Raw genomic sequence first — 18,350 nt, forward strand, 5'->3', positions numbered from 1 at the left:
AATCTGGGACGGAATTTTTCGTCGCACAACAGTAGAAATTTCCGTCACGATTATAACTTGGGACGGAATCTGGGACAAAATATTTTCGTCGCAATTCGCTCATCGCAATTTGTTGGGGACGGAATTTTAACTTTCGTCGCACATTTGGGACGGATTTAGGGACGGAATATAATCATTTGATTAAACTCATATTTCATTCCGTCCCAATATTGTGACAGATTTCTTAAATTCTGTCCCAATTTGGGGACAGATTACTTACATTTCGTCCCAAAGTTTACTTATTTTTTAAATGTTGGGACAAAGTTATATAAAATATTCCGTCACAAATAAATTGTGGGTGACAGATTTTATTTATAATATTTGCACAAATTTGTTTAAAAAATGCATCCCTAACTACAAATTTGTTTGCAAACTTCAATCATACTATAATAAATATACGCATCTTACGTATCAAAATTGTATTTATCAATAAATCCAAAAGGTTAAAGTTTTAATAACTAAGTGTTTACTCATACTTTAAATAATTATTATGTTCTACATTCCAAAATCGTCAAATAGTTCTCATCAACATATGTTCCATCATTTGCATTACTTCCATGAGTAGTATAACTAACAAAAGGATTATCTTGCGTCAAAAAAAAAAAGGATTATCTTCATTCAAATTCATTGATTCCATATCTATATTTGCATGTTTAGCTTGCGGCAATCATTTTATTTTGACGAGCAAGGATGAAATTGATTGTTTGTTGTTGGTCTGTAATCAGCTGCCTTAACCGTAGATAAATGCAGGCCAAAAAATACAGCAGACGAAAGGCCCCAAGCATTGAAACAGATCAGCCAAACAATCCCAAAAACCACCAGCACAAAACAGTCAAACCTGCAGAGAAGAAAAAAAATAGGCAGCATTGCATCTCAGAAATCCAAAACCAAGGTCAGGCTCTAAAAAATTTAGCAAAACAAACCCAAAAGATACACTAATTATCTAGCTAGACAAAGAATTTTAAAAACAAAACACATTTTACTATAAACTAGAGAGTAGTAAAAACAAAACAAAAGTAACTAATTGAACAAAAGAGAGTAGCAATACCCAACCCCTGATCCTCACACTGTACTATAAACTAGCTTGTGGTATCCAACATATTATACCACCAATACTCCAATTCTAATCAATGCACACCAGACCCTTGATCTATTAAATGATAAGCACACCTAGAAACAAACTAAAGACAAACAAACCACCAGTAAGAAACAGAAACCAACAAGACACCCATCATCAACACCTTTGATATACATGTAGCCTAACTTTTAAGCCACATTTCAGCATAAAATGTATAAGAATAAGGAGAAACCAGTGCAATTAACTTCATTTTCAAAACCAGTGCAATTATTTTGTTGTTTTTGTTACGGTTTCAGTTCCGATTCAGAAATATAGTTTCTTTTTGTTATGCTTTTTGTTAATAATTTCTTTAATTGAATCTGCCTTTAGGGTTTATGATTTTGTTTTGTATGAAAAAATTGGGGTAAAGATGTGTAAGCCGGAGAGTAACAATAACAGGTGGCAAGATTTGGGTTGGATGGGTTTGAAGGTACAAAAGGATAAACTTGGTTCTGGTTCGGGTTCAGGTAAGGGTAGAATGAAACTATGGATGATTCGTGCTACTACATCGGTGATATTGTGGACTTGTATTGTTCAATTAACAGCTATAAGTGATTTATGGGGTCCTCGAGTTCTTAAGGGTTGGCCTTCATGTTTCACTCATGATTCTGTTTCTAATTCTAGAGCTATGGATGTTCAGCTTCAATCTTTACGTCCACCATCACCAATATACCACATCAAACCCTCACAGATATATAGTCACATACAAGATGAGAAATCCACTTGAGTACTGGACTATGATTATGACTATGAATCAGATCAAATCCAACTCGACACCAGACCCTCACAACTATGTAATTCATACAATACAAGAAAATATGAATTATATATCATGCGAATTACTTTGCATGCACCATTATGTCAATCATAAAAAAGAAAATCATTGAAGGGTTTGGTTTAAGTACTTACATCAAAGGTGTTAATGATAAGAATAATGCTAGCAACACACTCTTTAACAAACACACTCCAACACACTCTCTTTTATTGGTTGAAATTCACATGAGTCCCATAAAAAAATGTGGACCCATATAACTTTTATGGGACCCATATAAATTTTAACCAATAAAAGAGAGTGTGTTAGAGTGTGTTTGTTATTGGAGTGTGTTGCTAGCACTCCTCTAATGATAATGAAGGTGAAATTTTTATCATCATACACATAAGTGATAAAACATAGAAAAATCATAATAAGGGAACAAGGTAAGTAAGAATTGAAGTACCATATAGACAACTTATAGCTTTACTTCATCTATTTGTTCCATTCATTCCATAGACTAAGACATGAGCTTTGCTTAATCTAAAACAACATAATCAACAAAAAAACTAAAATCAGAACAGGAAACTTATGAGTTATTAAGAATACTATACTAGTATTACGTTAGAACTATATACAGAAAAAAGAAAAGAAAGTAAATTAACAAAATAGTAATATAAGTTAGAAAATGGAAAGAAGAAACATCTTTGAGCATCTTCTCTCCAAACCCTAATCATAAGGTCAAACAAACCATGGGCCGTGAATTCCTCCTCCCCACCACCGCTCATTCCCAATTGCAACCTGTTCAACAATGTTATCAAACAACTCACTTCGATTTTGAAAATGCAAAAATATAAAACACGGACTTCATTAGATGCTCTTACTTTCATCACGGTAATGGATTTGAGATTAGGGTTTTGGTGAACTGACCGGAGAAATTGAAGGAATGGCCGCGAAATTGAAGGGGGAAAAACACAAAACTGAAGGGGAAAACACCAAAGAGAGAATCAGGGATAAGAGGATTAGAGTAAAGAAAAAAGAGAATCACATACCTTGATTGAAGACAAATGCAGATGAGTTAGATCTCCAGAAGATTGAACGCAGAGAGTTCGAAGAAGAGAGCGCTTGACTTGAGACGAGGGACGACAGAGACTTCGTCAAATGAAGGGATTTAGGTTTCCTATAATCTGAAGGAATGGCGATTGAGTTGAACAGACTAGAAGAAACCTTAGGCTATGTTTGGATTGGTGGTATGTGGTGGAATGGAATGGAATGGAGAGGTAAATATTAAAATTCCATTGTTTGGATTTGCAAAAAGCTAATGGAATGTAATGGAATCCAATGGAACCAATTCTATTCTATACCACTCAATACTTCAATTTTTCATTCCACCCAATTTGGGGTGTATCCAATGGAATGGAACATTATATTTTTAATATTACTCTTTTACCCTTAATTTAGTTGCTCAAATACCCAAATCACACTAGAAACTCTCTACCTCACTTTTTCTTTTATGTGCTTTTATATGCTGACTACTAATTTTTGCTAATTTTTCATTGCCCAACAACCTTATGAATTATGTTATCAATTAAGGTTATTGATGGAAGTAGCAGTGCTCAATGTAAAAACTGAAGAGTGTTGTAAAACAATAAGAGTTTCATTGCAATCTCGTTCATTTTGAATCTGTGATTTCTTTTCTTTAACAATGTATTTTTGTAAAGACAATGTCACTTCATAAAGGATCAAGTTTTGATGAAAATCTATGAGGTCACAACTTCGTAAATTTTGCACCCTTTTATTTGCTATTCTTCTTCTATGGCCTCCTCCATTGATTTTGAGAGAAGAAAATGTTGAAGATGAATTGGAGTGGGGGCGAAGAGGTCGAGGTTTGTTGAGAGTGAAACAACAATAGTCGGCCAATAAAATCATGGTTGCCAAAGTGAAGCCTCTTCTATGGTTGCCAAAGTGAAGCCTCTTCTTGGATACCTATCTTTGTTAATTGATTGTGTTGAGTCCTTTTTGTTGGTTTAGTTTGAGTGAATTGAAATTATTGCCTATAGTTTAATGTTTTAAAATAGGGGTAAATTTGGAATAAAAATGTTATAATTTATTTCATTCCATTCACTTCCCAAACGATAGAGTGGTAATTTTGTTCCATTCCATCATTGAATATCCAAACAATGGAACGGAATTTGTGTTCCATTCCGTTCCGCTCCACTCCATTCCATTATGTTCCGTTCCGCTCCATTCCGTTCTGTACTAACAACACTTTTATTCAAAAAAAAATAATCTAACAACACTTGATTTTTATTTTTTTTGGTACATTGATTTACTACTACTAACAATTATTTTATTTTTTTGTTTAAAAAAAAACAATTATTTTTTTTGACAGGAAACTATTGTTTTTATTTTATTTTTTAAAAGAATCTAATAATTAGGCGCCAATATTCCCCCTTATTTTTTTCACTAAATTTTGAAATAAAATAAAAATTGTCTTAAATATAAGTTTTAAAAAAAATACTCGTGACAGAAAATCGTCGCAAATTTCGTCCCGATTTAATTATTTTGGGACGGAAAAAATTTCCGTCACAAAATTCCGTCTTAATTGAATTATTTTCTAGTAGTGTATATATAAATTTAACACAATAATTATTTTAAATGATTAAATGATTAAATAATAATAAAAGTTAGAGTTGCGACTGGCAAAAAAATAACATTATTGTAAATTTAGATATTCATGCACATTATTGTAAATTTCTTAAAAAAAATCAAATATAGAATAAATAAAATAATTTATTGACCAGATTATTTTATATGAACGATGTCTATATTCATGTCTTGATTCAACTGAAACATTAAATATGGAAAGTGTTAATTATTAATCCACTAATTTTTGAAATATATTTAATTAAACCAATACCAATTAATTATTAATATGATTAATTGCTATTAAAGTTTGAAAACAAGACTCTACAAAAAAAAAAATTGGAAACAAAATCATTTTTTCCTATAATTTATCAATTAGATAATCATTATTATTATTTTTGACAAACACAGACTTAACTAATCATATAATTATTATAAAATTAATATTAAATGATATTTACAATTTCGATGTTCTTCCTATTTCGATCTTTATTCTAATTTCTGACAATTTACGGAGAATGAATATTTCACACGATCATTTTACAACATACGGGGAATGAATATTTAATTTACACAAACTTTTGATAGAATTTTACATGATTATATAATTTTATCCTATGTAAATAATAGTTGAGATGATAGTTCAGGAACATAAATTTAACTTCGTAAAATCAAGGAAATTTGTCTTTTTCCCCAATTGTTTTTTAAATATTTTTATGGAAATTTTTTATTAGTTGAATTATCGATGTAACTATATATAAATTTAACACAATAATTATTTTAAATGATTAAATAATAAAAAAAGTACGTTAGAGTTGTGACTGGCAAAAAAAATAACATGGGAGTGAAAGATCACTCTCCACCCTACTTCCCTTTTAAAATCACTAAAAAAGTATTATTTTTTATATTTAAATAAATTACATTAAATAAAAAAATAATTTTATAAATAATTAAAAAAACACAAAATGATAAAATTTTAATAATTTATATTTTCCATTGAACATTAACCCGTGCAATCGCACGGGTAAGTTAAACTAGTATTATATTAAGGGGAGGCTGTGGAAAAGAATTAAATTATATTGGTGTAATTTTTTATTAATATTATATTGTTTAACGTCTTGATATATACAAAATTTACTATTAAATTAAAAGTTTGTATTATATAGATCATTCATAATTTATTTTAAAAAAAAATTATGATAATTTGATAGGGCAAGTTGAGCAACTATTCAAATCCAATTTGTTGCTCTATTTATAACTTCGTACTACCGATAGAGGTGTCAAATGGGCTAGCCTGACGGGCTAGACTATATTTATGGGCCATCCTGGCTCGGCCCGATTATTTTTGGAATACACATTTAAGAGCCAGCCCGGCCCATATGGGCCATGTGGGCTAATGGGCTAGCCCGACCCATTTCATTTTTTTCCCTTTTATTCAATCTTATTTTACGTCACTTTGATATTTTAGTTCCTCGTAATTATCAATTTTATTGAGATATAATTGTATGCAATTGTAAATAATTTTTACGTCATCACTATATATCAATTAAACTCTAGTTTGATTACTATAAAAAATTAAATCAAATTAATAAATCATAAATTTACTTTTTTGAAAAAACTTTTATCTAAATATAACCTATTTTATTTAGCTTACACAATTAACTATATTTTTTTATAATAACTTTTCAATTAGATGATAATTTTTTATGTTTTAATTGTTATTAATTTTACAAAAATGTCATAATTTTTTTATAATGGCCCAGCCCGAAGCTCAATTGGTTAGCCCGACCCAGCCCTATTTTCACATGGGCTAATGGGCTTGACCCGTTGCATTTTGGGCCATGTTATTTGAAGCCCGATCCGTCTAAGCCCGGCCCAATTTTGACAGCTCTAACTACCGATAAAATCCTTAAATTTACTTGGCAAGAATTTTAATGAAGAACATGCATGATGAGCACCCTTTGGCCGTAGTGGCGGAACCAGAGGCCACAATTTTTTTTTTTAATTATAAATTAAATATAAAAATTATATTACATATAAAAATATAAGTTGTAAAAAGCACAAAGATATTATTTGTTCAATTTTTTTAATCACTTACATGTACCTATCTTAAGGGCATACATTAGTTTTTTCCTTATATATAATATAACTTTCCTTTTCTTTATTTTTTTTTTACGAAATTTTGTTTATAACATTTCATTAACTTTTGTAAAAAATGCGTAAAAAAAAAAACTTTTGTAAAAAAAGAAAACAAACATTTCATTAATTAAAATGTGTTCAATACAATTAGGTACATCAAACAAAACTCGGAAACTATTAGATAATATGGTCGTCTTAGTTAGATTATGAGCAACCTCATTTATTTATCTTCGCACAAACTCTACACTAGAGTTTCCAAATCCTTTTAAATTCTACAAGTAAATTATTTTGAACTAAACCAATTCTTAATGATTCGAGTGAAGCTAATGTAAATTCGACTCAAGTCGACACATTTGCTACGCTACTTGTAACAACACTCTACTAATTGTTGATTATTCCAACATATAACTACCATTTACTATCATGAAAGGTTAAAACAAGTTTGAAAAATTAATTAAAAAGGAATGTAAATTAATTAATAGCAAGTTTGTTATTGGACCTACATACAAGGTGTGCTAAAAATACAAACACAACATACTAATGTAATTAAGAAATATTTAATAATAATTATAATTTTATGATTGATTTTTACAACTTTATTAGTGCTAAAAACTGTTTAAATATTATTAAAAAAACCATTTAAATATACATTCTAAATAATATGACTTTTTAGTATTTATGCAGTCGCAAAACTGTTGGGCCGTGAAGGGGGAACCTCATTGAATTAGATCGACACATTGGACATTGGACAATCTTACAAGTGACTCTAATACCACATCTTCACCCAAAACCTTAAGGCATTAGGTTAATGAGTCATCTCACTTATTGGACTGGGCAATGGGCTTAAGAAAATATCCAGTAAGCCCAATTAGAGTAAAAAGGATGATAAGCCCAAATCAAGTAAACCCTAAAATACCCAATAGGCGATTAGAAGCTAGGGCGTGACCTGCAACTCTAAGGCAACGCCAAAAAGGGTGGATTCTGTGTTACTGTAAATATCTTCTCCTTCCTTGTATCAACCGCTAACTTAGGAAGGAAGAAATAAACTTCCCACAACCGCCATAGCTTGGAGATCAAGGTTTTCATCCCTATTTTCACGCTATACCACCGAAGAAGATGCTAAGGACCGGATTTTTAGGAACCCTTACTTGGAGAAGAAGACTAGAAGCTCTATAAATAGCTCGATACTTTCATTTGTAAAAGGATCGAATTCTGACATATAAAACTCCCAGGGTTGTTGGGATTGATTCAAGTGTAACCACATCATTTAATCAATAATATAAACCCCTTTGAGTTTTTACCAGAACATTTTGGCGCCCACCGTGGGGCTGCGGTAAAATCATTTGATCCCAGCCTATCACAGCAACTAGACGGAAAATCAAACATCTTCACATGGCTGGAGAGCATGGAAACAATGATAACTCTAGCGTTAACACCTTGCAAGCCGCCGTCGTAGAAATACGGCGCTTACAAACTCAGATTGCGGCCATCGAAGCCGAAAGAACTAATGAGAAAGAAAAAGCGAAATTGATTTCGGAGGAGGAGGAGGGAGAGGGCGTCATGGACGTACAGCCTTTAGCACAACACTTGTGGGATGCCCAAGTGGTGGAAACAATCAAGGTTCCTCACCTTCCTACCTTCGACGGAAAGACGGATCCAAGGGAGCACCTGATGGCAATTGGAACACAAACCGCCATAATCAATGCTCCTGATGGCAATTGGAACTACTAGCCGGCACCTTCAAGGATGTCGCCCTACGTTGGTATATGAACCTTCCAAAGAACTCAATTGAGAGTTATGCTGACTTTCATAAAAAATTCATCCACCAGTTCGCTGGGTCGAAACACGTGAAAGTCACATCAACCAGTCTCTTCTCCATCCGCCAAAACCATGGCGAGTCATTGCGTAGTTTCCTAGCCAGATTCAGCGAAGCCACCATCAAGGTCTCAAATCCCAATCAGGAGATGTTTGTGGCAGCCTTCCACAATGGGCTAAGAGCAGGACATTTCAATGAGTCCTTAGCCCAAAAGCCAGCCTCGTCAATGCAAGAGGTAAATAAGAGGGCGGAGTGTTATATAAAGGGCGAGGAGAGTAACGCCGAAAAAAGACAAAGAGACGTTAAGGAGAAGGAATACGTGGGCCGCGCCACCAGAGCGCCTGAACACCCACGACCAAAAGCGGGAGGCCACCAAGGAGACCCGTGGCAAAGACATCACGGTAAGCCCTACCGCCAACCGCCCAGAAGAGAATTCAGGAACCATCCCGCCAATGAAGACCTCACGCCATTAAATGCCTCAAAGGTTTACGTCTTAAACGAAATTCTGGCCACTGGTTTGGCAAGCCTCCCCCCAAGGAGAACCAGTAACATTCCCATGGGGCTTGACGATAATGCCTGGTGCGCATACCACAGGTGTAGAGGTCACTCCACAGAAAAATGCTTCCGCTTAAGAGATTTAATCGAAGAGCTAATAAAAAGCGGACACCTCCGCAAATTCATTGACGATGCCGCCCAAGGGCGGGTTGTCGTGCCAAAAGTCCCCCGATAGGAGCCACGGGACCCCCCTGGGCCAAATAGGGAGCCTCCCAAGGGGAGAATCTCCGTGAATACAATAGCGGGAGGATTCTCAGGCGGGGGTGAATCAAGCTCAGCAAGGAAAAGGTATGTACGCCGAGCCATCTCGGAAATATACCTCGTAAGACAACCCCAACCATTAGACGTACCAGATTTGGCGTTCACTGCAAAGGATGGGCTGGAGGTAGCGCCTCATGACGATGATCCTTTAGTGATACAAGTCCAAATTTTGAACTGCGATGTAAAGAGAGTACTGATAGACTCAGGAAGTTCAGCGGACATTATGTACTGGGAAGCTTTCAAGGCCATGCAATTGGCAGAAGAACAATTACAACCCTACTCAGGAACCCTGGTTGGGTTCTCTGGCGAACAAGTGGATGTAATGGGCTACGCCTCCCTTCTTACCACGTTTGGAGAAGGCAGCGACGCCAAAACTATCAAGGTGCGATACCTGGTAGTTAAAACTCCTTTTACCTCCTATAATATTATTATAGGTAGGCCCGCCTTTAACACATTGGGGGCGGCCATGTCCACTCTATACCTAGCAATAAAATACCCCCTTGATAATGGGGGAGTAGGAACAGTAAGGGGCGATCAGATTCTCGCCAAGAAATGCTACGAGTCTAGCTTAAAGATACGACACCGAACTTCCAGCGCAAGCGGAAAATTCGAAAGAAGACAAGCCGCAATTCCGGGCGGCATAAACATCATAGAGAGCACAGATATGGATCCGAGGGAGGAATTTCAAGATCGAAGGGTAAGCCCTATAGAAAACCTGGAGCAGGTTCAAATAGGCGATCACCCACACCAGACAACCAGCTTGGGAACAGCGTTGCCCAGCGAGGAGAGGAGACGAATCATCAAAATCTTGAAGGATAATGCTGATCTATTCGCATGGAAGCCTTCAGATATGCCAGGGATTGACGAAGGGGTGATAACACATAAACTTTCAATATCACCCAGCACAAAACCAGTCTCCCAAAGAAAAAGGAAGGTGGGAGAAGAAAGACGAGTCGCTATAGCGGAAGAAGTAGAGAAGCTAAAGGAAGCCGGATTCATCGAGGAAATAAAATACCCCTCATGGTTGGCAAATGTCGTCATGGTGAAAAAGGCCAACGGAAAGTGGAGAATGTGCGTGGACTTCACAGATTTAAACAAGGCGTGTCCCAAAGATCCATATCCCCTACCCAACATAGACAGGTTAATTGATGGCGCCTCGGGGTGCAAGATGCTGAGTTTCATGGACGCCTACTCCGGATACAATCAAATAAAGATGAACCCCTCAGACGCCTGCCATACAGCCTTTATGTCGAACACCTGCAATTATTTCTACAACGTCATGCCTTTTGGATTGAAGAATGCGGGAGCAACATACCAAAGGTTGATGGACAGGGTTTTTGCCGAGCAAATAGGGAAGAACTTAGAGGTATATATCGACGACATGGTAGTAAAAACTTCCGAGGGAAGTCGCCATGATGATGATCTGTTGGACATCATGGGATCAGTAAGAAAGTACAACATGAGACTAAACCCAGCAAAGTGTTCCTTTGGAGTACAAGCCGGGAAATTCTTAGGGTTTATGCTCACCAGCAGAGGAATAGAGGCTAACCCCGAAAAATGCCAAGCCATCATAGACATGAGGAGCCCTACATCCGTGAAAGAAGTACAAACCTTGACGGGCAGAATAGCGGCACTATCCAGATTTTTATCATGTGCGGGCGAAAAGGGTTTCCACTTCTTCGCATCCCTTAGAAAAAATGAGAGATTCTCCTGGACACCAGAATGTGAAGAAGCCTTCAGACAACTAAAAGAGTTCCTAGCATCACCGCCCATCTTGACACGCCCATTACCAGGTAACACCCTTTACCTATATCTCGCAGTTTCGGATAGAGCTTTGAGTTCAGTTCTAGTTCAGGAAATAGAGGGCGAAGAAAAACCTATATATTTTGTAAGTAGAACCCTAAGGGGAGCAGAAACAAGGTATCAAAGAATAGAGAGGTTATCTCTCGCGGTAGTTGTCACAGCCAGAAAATTAAGGCAGTACTTTCAAAGCCACCAGGTAGTTGTTAGAACAGATTACCCTATCAAGAACGTCCTCTGAAAGCCAGACTTGGCAGGAAGGATGGTAGCGTGGTCCGTGGAATTATCAGAATTTGACATCACCTTCTCGCCTAGAGGGGCCATTAAGTCACAAAGACTAGCTGATTTTGTATTGGAAATGTCTACTCCGCCAACAACAGAGAAAACGGCGTCTTGGACACTCTCAGTTGACGGGGCCTCCAATGTGCGAGGAAGTGGAGCCGGAATAGTACTGGAAGGACCAGATGGCGTTATGATAGAACAATCACTACGTTTCGCCTTCAAAGCCAGCAACAACCAAGCGGAATACGAAGCTTTGATAGCAGGAATGAAGTTAGCAAGCGATATGGAGGTAAAAGAGTTAAGGGCCATGAGTGATTCCCAGCTGGTAACCAACCAAGTATCAGGGAAGTTTCAAACGAAGGAGCCGCAGTTAATCAAATACGTGGAAAGAGTTCAAAACCTAGCTAAGCGTTTCGATTCTTTCGAATTAGTTTACGTTCCCTGCGAACAAAACATGAGAGCAGATCTATTGTCAAAGCTGGCGAGCACCAAAAAACCAGGAAGCCACAAAACCGTTATCCAGGAGACTATAAAAACTCCCAGCATCAGCGGGGAAGAGGTGATGATGGTAATAGAAGAAGAAGACTGGAGATCGCCCATTATCCGGTACCTTCAAAATGATGAGCTCCCGAAAGAAAGGGAAAAGGCTTTTAAATTGAAGAAAATGGCGGCATGGTATTCAATGGTAGGGGATAAGCTATACAAAAGGGGATTTGCGTCCCCCCTCCTTTTATGCGTCAGTACCGAAGAAGCCAAGCGCATCATGTCTGAAGTACACGAGGGATCGTGTGGTAGTCATATCGGTTCAAGAGCATTAGCAGGAAAGATATTAAGAGCAGGATTTTATTGGCCAGATATACACGATGATACCGCCATGTATGTAAGAAACTGTGACAAATGCCAAAGACACGCCAACCTGCATCACGTTCCGGGGGAGCCACTAAAGTCAGTATTATCCCCATGGCCCTTCTTCATGTGGGGTGTAGATATCGTTGGTCCATTTCCGGTTGGCTATAAACAAGCGCGATGGATCATCGTCGCCGTGGACTACTTTACAAAATGGATTGAAGCAGAACCGGTATCCAGCATCTCGGCGGAACAGGTAAAAATCTTTTATTGGAAGAAAATCATCTGCAGATTTGGACTGCCCAAGTATATCGTATCCGACAACGGTACACAGTTCGCCAACGAAAAGGTCGTAGAGTTCTGTAGAAGCAAAGGAATCAAAAACACCTTTATATCAGTGGAGCATCCGCAAGCCAACGGACAAGCAGAGTCAGCAAACAAGGTGATACTAAGAGCCTTAAAAAGGAGGCTAGATAGCAAAGGCAAGGCTTGGGTAGCCCACATCTCACCCATCCTGTGGTCGTATCACACCATTCCCCAATCCTCGACAGGAGAGGCGCCATTTACAATGGTTTATGGTTCAGACGCGATGATCCCGGTGGAAATAAATCCTCCTAGTTGGCGCAGAGAAACCACAACGCAGGAAGAGAACGACAGAGCTTTGGAAGAGAACCTAGACATAATCGAGGAAAGAAGAGAAAGAGCGCATTTCAGAGAATTCGCCATAAAGCAAAGGGCCGCTAGGCGTTATAACACAAGAGTCAAACAAAGGAATTTTCAAGAAGGCGATCTAGTGTTGAAAAGACCTATGGGAAAGGATAAAGGAGGAAAGTTCGCGGCAAACTGGGAAGGCCCTTTTCGGGTGCAAGAAGCTTTCGAAGGAGGAGCATATCGTCTAGAAACCATGGAAGGAAGAACCCTCCCCAGGACGTGGAACGTAGCAAATTTAAAGTTCTACTACAGCTAGCCGCGGGGCATCACGTTACTGGTGGAAGAATAAGTAAAATCATTCTCTTCTTTTAGCAATTTTTTTTGATGTATAAGAACCATTTTCATAAATGAATAAAAAGACAATGAGACACTCTTTTCCCCTATCTCAACTGGGGTTTTTATCGAGGCTCATTGAATTTCAAAATTCTAGTAATTTATATCTTCTTGCATATGTCAAAATATTTGCGTCAACCTGATTAAGTTACGGGCTCTGAACCAACAAAAATGGTTATCTCAAACTTGAGCTCTGAATCTTTATTAAAGATCAACTCAGATGTGAGCGCTGAACCATAAAACAAGGTTGCAAGGCCTTGGCGTTACCTGTAAGTCTTACGAGTGGGGTACGTCAGAAAAAGAAAAATTAAACAAGGTTGCAAGGCCTTGGCGCTACCTGTAAGTCTTACGAGTGGGGTACGTCAGAAAAAGAAAAATTAAACAAGGTTGCAAGGCCTTGGCGTTACCTGTAAGTCTTACGAGTTGGGTACGTCAGAAAAAGAAAAATTAAACAAGGTTGCAAGGCCTTGGCGTTACCTGTAAGTCTTACGAGTTGGGTACGTCAGAAAAAGAAAAATTAAACAAGGTTGCAAGGCCTTGGCGCTACCTGTAAGTCTTACGAGTGGGGTACGTCAGAAAAAGAAAAATTAAACAAGGTTGCAAGGCCTTGGCGCTACCTGTAAGTCTTACGAGTGGGGTACGTCAGAAAAAGAAAAATTAAACAAGGTTGCAAGGCCTTGGCGTTACCTGTAAGTCTTACGAGTTGGGTACGTCAGAAAAAGAAAAATTAAACAAGGTTGCAAGGCCTTGGCGTTACCTGTAAGTCTTACGAGTTGGGTACGTCAGAAAAAGAAAAATTAAACAAGGTTGCAAGGCCTTGGCGTTACCTGTAAGTCTTACGAGTTGGGTACGTCAGAAAAAGAAAAATTAAACAAGGTTGCAAGGCCTTGGCGTTACCTGTAAGTCTTACGAGTTGGGTACGTCAGAAAAAGAAAAATTAAACAAGGTTGCAAGGCCTTGGCGCTACCTGTAAGTCTTACGAGTGGGGTACGTCAGAAAAAGAAAAATTAAACAAGGTTGCAAGGCCTTGGCGTTACCTGTAAGTCTTACGAGTTGGGTACGTCAGAAAAAGAAAAATTAAACAAGGTTGCAAGGCCTTGGCGTTACCTGTAAGTCTTACGAGTTGGGTACGTCAGAAAAAGAAAAATTAAACAAGGTTGCAAGGCCTTGGCGCTACCTGTAAGTCTTACGAGTTGGGTGCGTCAGAAAAAGACACAGCAAAAAAAAAAGGGCGAGATTATCAACACCGCCAGAAGAAGCTTACACACAACCAAAGCAAGGCGATTCATTATAACGCCAAATGACAACAGGTATAAAGTATTTTCTATCGATTCACAATTATTATAGAATGTTGAAGATATAACCGGTGTAGGGACAAGTTTCCAAGGTGAGAATGACAGAAGGCGTTACCTCACAACGTAATGCAAAATTCATCCGCAAAATTATGAAGAAAGAAGATCATTGCAAATAAAGGAATTAATAGAAACCCAATAAAGGGTAAAGAAATTGTTCAAGCCACAAAGGGGCATACAAATAGTTACAAAAGTCACATAAGGGCAGAATTAAATTCATTACAAACAAGGTCAAATCATTCACTGGGAGGTACATAGGGAACAAGCTTTCCATCAATGATCTGGTTCATCGCATCAGCTTCAGCTAAGCGTTTGGCGTCGAGGTCTGGGAAAAGAAGCTTGACTTGCTCAAGGTCATAGGCGAAGCCTTCCTCGTACTGGTTGGCAGCATACAGTTGAAGCTCCTTCACGTCAGTTTCCAACCTCTCCTTCTCTTCGCCCAAGGTCCCCACGGAGAACACCGCTGCATCTTTCTCTTTAGAAAGCTTAGAAATCATCTCACCTTGAGCAGCAGCATTCTCTTTGAGCTTGGTCTCGGAGGCGGCATAACTTTCCTTAACCTTCGCCAGCTTATCCTCATACTCCTTCTTCAACCTCTCCGCCTCGCCCTCCTGGCTCTCCTTCAGCTTCCTGATATCCTCCTCCAGCTTGGTCTTGGTCTCGGAATATTTCTTCTCAATATCAGCAAGATGGTCATCAACGACCTTCACCTTCCGTTTTGCCTCTTGGACCTCCTGCTCCTGCCGATTCGTCAGCAAATAATTGAGAAGAGTACCTTTTACCTCATACTCCAGGGCTTTTTTCCTCAAGTCTTCAGTGGGAGTGTCAGTAAAGCGAGTCATATCGCCAACCATAGTCACCCCCCTCTCAATAAACTCGAGGGGATCGAAGGAAGTCCAAGAAAGAGGAGCAGCAGCTTCAGTATCTTTAGATGAAGGCTGAATAGAACTGGAAGCTTTGCCTTTGCCTTTGTCAGCGTCCCCAGCTGGTTGGCTAGTCTTCTCAGTTTTTTGTTTTTTAGGTGGAGGAGCGACACCCTCGGATCCCGTCACCTTAGCAGCATCCTTTCCTGGGATCTCAACAGGGATGCGCCCATCGTGCTTCTTCTTGCTCCGTCCCTCTTTAGCTCCAGCCTCTTCCACTTGTAGCTGCTTCAGAGGGTCGGTAACGCCAGCAGCAGGATTGGCTTTTTGTTGACGAGCTTTTGCCAAGAACGCCAGTCTTTCTTCATTCGAAATGGTCCTCATTCTTTCTGAAAAGATAAAGGAATCAGAAAAACACAAGTTAGTAATAAGGCGAGATCAACATTAAACAAAAAATAAAAACACACAAAGGGAAAACAAGAGAAATATGCATATATGCCAAGTTCATCACTTACGTAAATACTCTGTCAAAGCTTCACTATTACCCTCACATCTAAGGATATCAGCAGGGTCCATAAGAGCAAAAGAATCAAGAAAGTGGACAATGTCCTGCTCGAAGTCACTCAAAGTCTCAAAGAGGGTTCCCTTGATAAGCCTAGGGTTGTCAGTCCAGTAGAAAGGGAATAGGGGGTCTCCTATCTCATCATACATTAGATCTGGAAGTTGGTCGCTACTGCGAACCCTAAAGAAGGAGTCCTTGAATCCTTTGAAGTTGGAGGCATACAGACTCAGGAGGCGATGATTAGGTTGACTACTAAGAGAAACCATAGTCTGGGGTTTTAGGTTCTTAATATGGTAAAAACAGAAGAAAACGCCAATCGAGGGTGCCAGTTCAAAACCTAGGCACATCACCTCGAAGGCTTTGACGAAGGCCCAGCTATTAGGATGAAGTTGAGTGGGGGCGACATTGAGAACCTTCAACATCTCCGCCTCGAAAGAAGTAAAAGGAAGCCAGAGGTTTAGAGGTTGGATCACGCTAGTGTAGAGGTAAAAGTAATCCGGCGGGGTGTCGTTCTTGAAAAAGACAAACTCATCTTCTCGGACAGGCTCAGTGATGATAGACTCCTCATGTTTGGACTCTGTAAGTCTGACGGCTTTCCTAAAGCTCCTCACCATTTCCACACTGGTATACTTCGAAGGAACTTCCATGGTGACTGGAGTATAATCAGCAACGACCAGATCTCGACAAGGATTCTTCCGCTTTCCTGTGAAAGAGGAAGGGGAGATTATGACACAATCACTGTCATTACCACTATCACTACTGCTATCACTATCACTACTACTACTCCCAACATCAAAACCCCATAATTCCGAGTAAAACCCTCGGCTATTAAGGACGCCGTTAGCCCTAGTATAGTGGGCGCGAACTTGTTGCGTCCATTCGAGATAACTAGGAGAAGAAATAGGAACCCTCCCCTCATCATCATCTAACTCCCTCAAAATAACCATCTATCCAAACCTAATCAGAAAACTAGGGTTCCTACTCAAGACAGACCAAATCGGCGAAAAGGAATAAGGTATAAAAGAAAGAATACCTCAAAGAAATTGACAAAGCTTGGAGAAATAAACTAGAAGCGTCCTAACACGAAGCGTTGAACAAAGGCTTGCTGGAAGGTCGAAGAAGGATATGCGAAAGAGAATACGGAGTTGCGAGAAAAGATAAGTAAAGGGAAGAGAAACGGAAATACTATGTAAAGAGAAAAACCTTTTCGGCTAGTTGAAGTCCAGAAGTCGAGGCAAGGAGTATCGCATGCGTCGTCGGATTAAATACGTGTCAAAAGCGTATATCCCGAGAGTAAGTTTCGGAAGATTTATCGTCAAATAGTTATTATCCTAAAGGCGAAGCACAACACGCCTTAAGAGCGACCACGCCAAAAGTACGAGCCTCGCCTTTTTAAGGCGTAACAGAAGTTAAAAGGGAAAAACGCCCAAGAGGAAAAATTCAGTCCTAGACCAAAAAAGAGATCTTTATTAATTTCGAAAAATAAAGGTACAATGATATAAAGCAAAGTTACAATGAAAAACTAGTCCTAAAAATCCTATCACTCGGATTCCGAATCCTTCTGCACAGGCTCAGGAAAAGTCATCTTAGATTCCACGGTGACCCGGGACCCCTCTTCTTCACTGGATGAAGAAACACGAAGCTCAGGAGGAACATAGGTCTCCAGAAACGAAACGTAATCCTCATCGCCACTACCAGAATCGGAGGAAAGAACGATAACCTCCACCTTTTTGACCTCTTTAGACCTTCGGGAGCGAGTGGAGTTAGAGGTAGATTCCTCTACCCTTTTCTTCCTTCGCTGAGGTCGAGACTTCTCAGCAGCAGGTATCTTGGCATTATTCTTTTCCATCGTGATGATTCAAAACAAGTTGATATAAAGTTGAGTTTATCAGGTGATATTTATAGTCAATGTTTAGCCTTAACATCGTGATTAACGGTAGTAATAAATGCTTGGACGGTTGTAACCACCAAGTTTTGGCTGTCTCGAGAAATGCCACTTTTATGTTTCCAAGAAGTCAAAACTTGACCCATTTTAGTTATTGAAGATCGCAAAGGGAGGCGGTATTAAAAGGAACAAAAGAGCAACACATAAGGAAAGGAAATTGCTTAATATTCAAAATTGTTGCAAAGGAAATACAACGGAAGCAAAGAAACAGAATGAAAGTAACGAAGGTTCAAAAATACGGAAACAAATTACAAACATATAAAAAAAAAAAAGAGACACAAAAGGCCAAGCAAGTAAAGACTTCATGGCATGGTAGAACTCCCCAATTCACC

At 38.7% G+C, this 18,350-nt stretch overlaps 1 long non-coding RNA gene across 1 annotated transcript; it reads right to left on the reverse strand.

Annotated features, from left to right (window-relative positions):
- Positions 1–448: 448 nt before the first annotated feature.
- Positions 449–3,132, reverse strand: LOC123909920. The gene is made up of 5 exons (XR_006810038.1): positions 2,960–3,132; positions 2,792–2,887; positions 2,659–2,708; positions 2,374–2,450; positions 449–877 (listed from the first exon to the last, which is right to left on the reverse strand). It is a non-coding gene; the product is annotated as an uncharacterized LOC123909920 (long non-coding RNA).
- Between the last annotated feature and the right edge of the window lie 15,218 nt (positions 3,133–18,350).

This window comes from Trifolium pratense, linkage group LG2 (genome assembly GCF_020283565.1).
Source record: "Trifolium pratense cultivar HEN17-A07 linkage group LG2, ARS_RC_1.1, whole genome shotgun sequence".
NCBI lineage: Eukaryota > Viridiplantae > Streptophyta > Magnoliopsida > Fabales > Fabaceae > Trifolium > Trifolium pratense.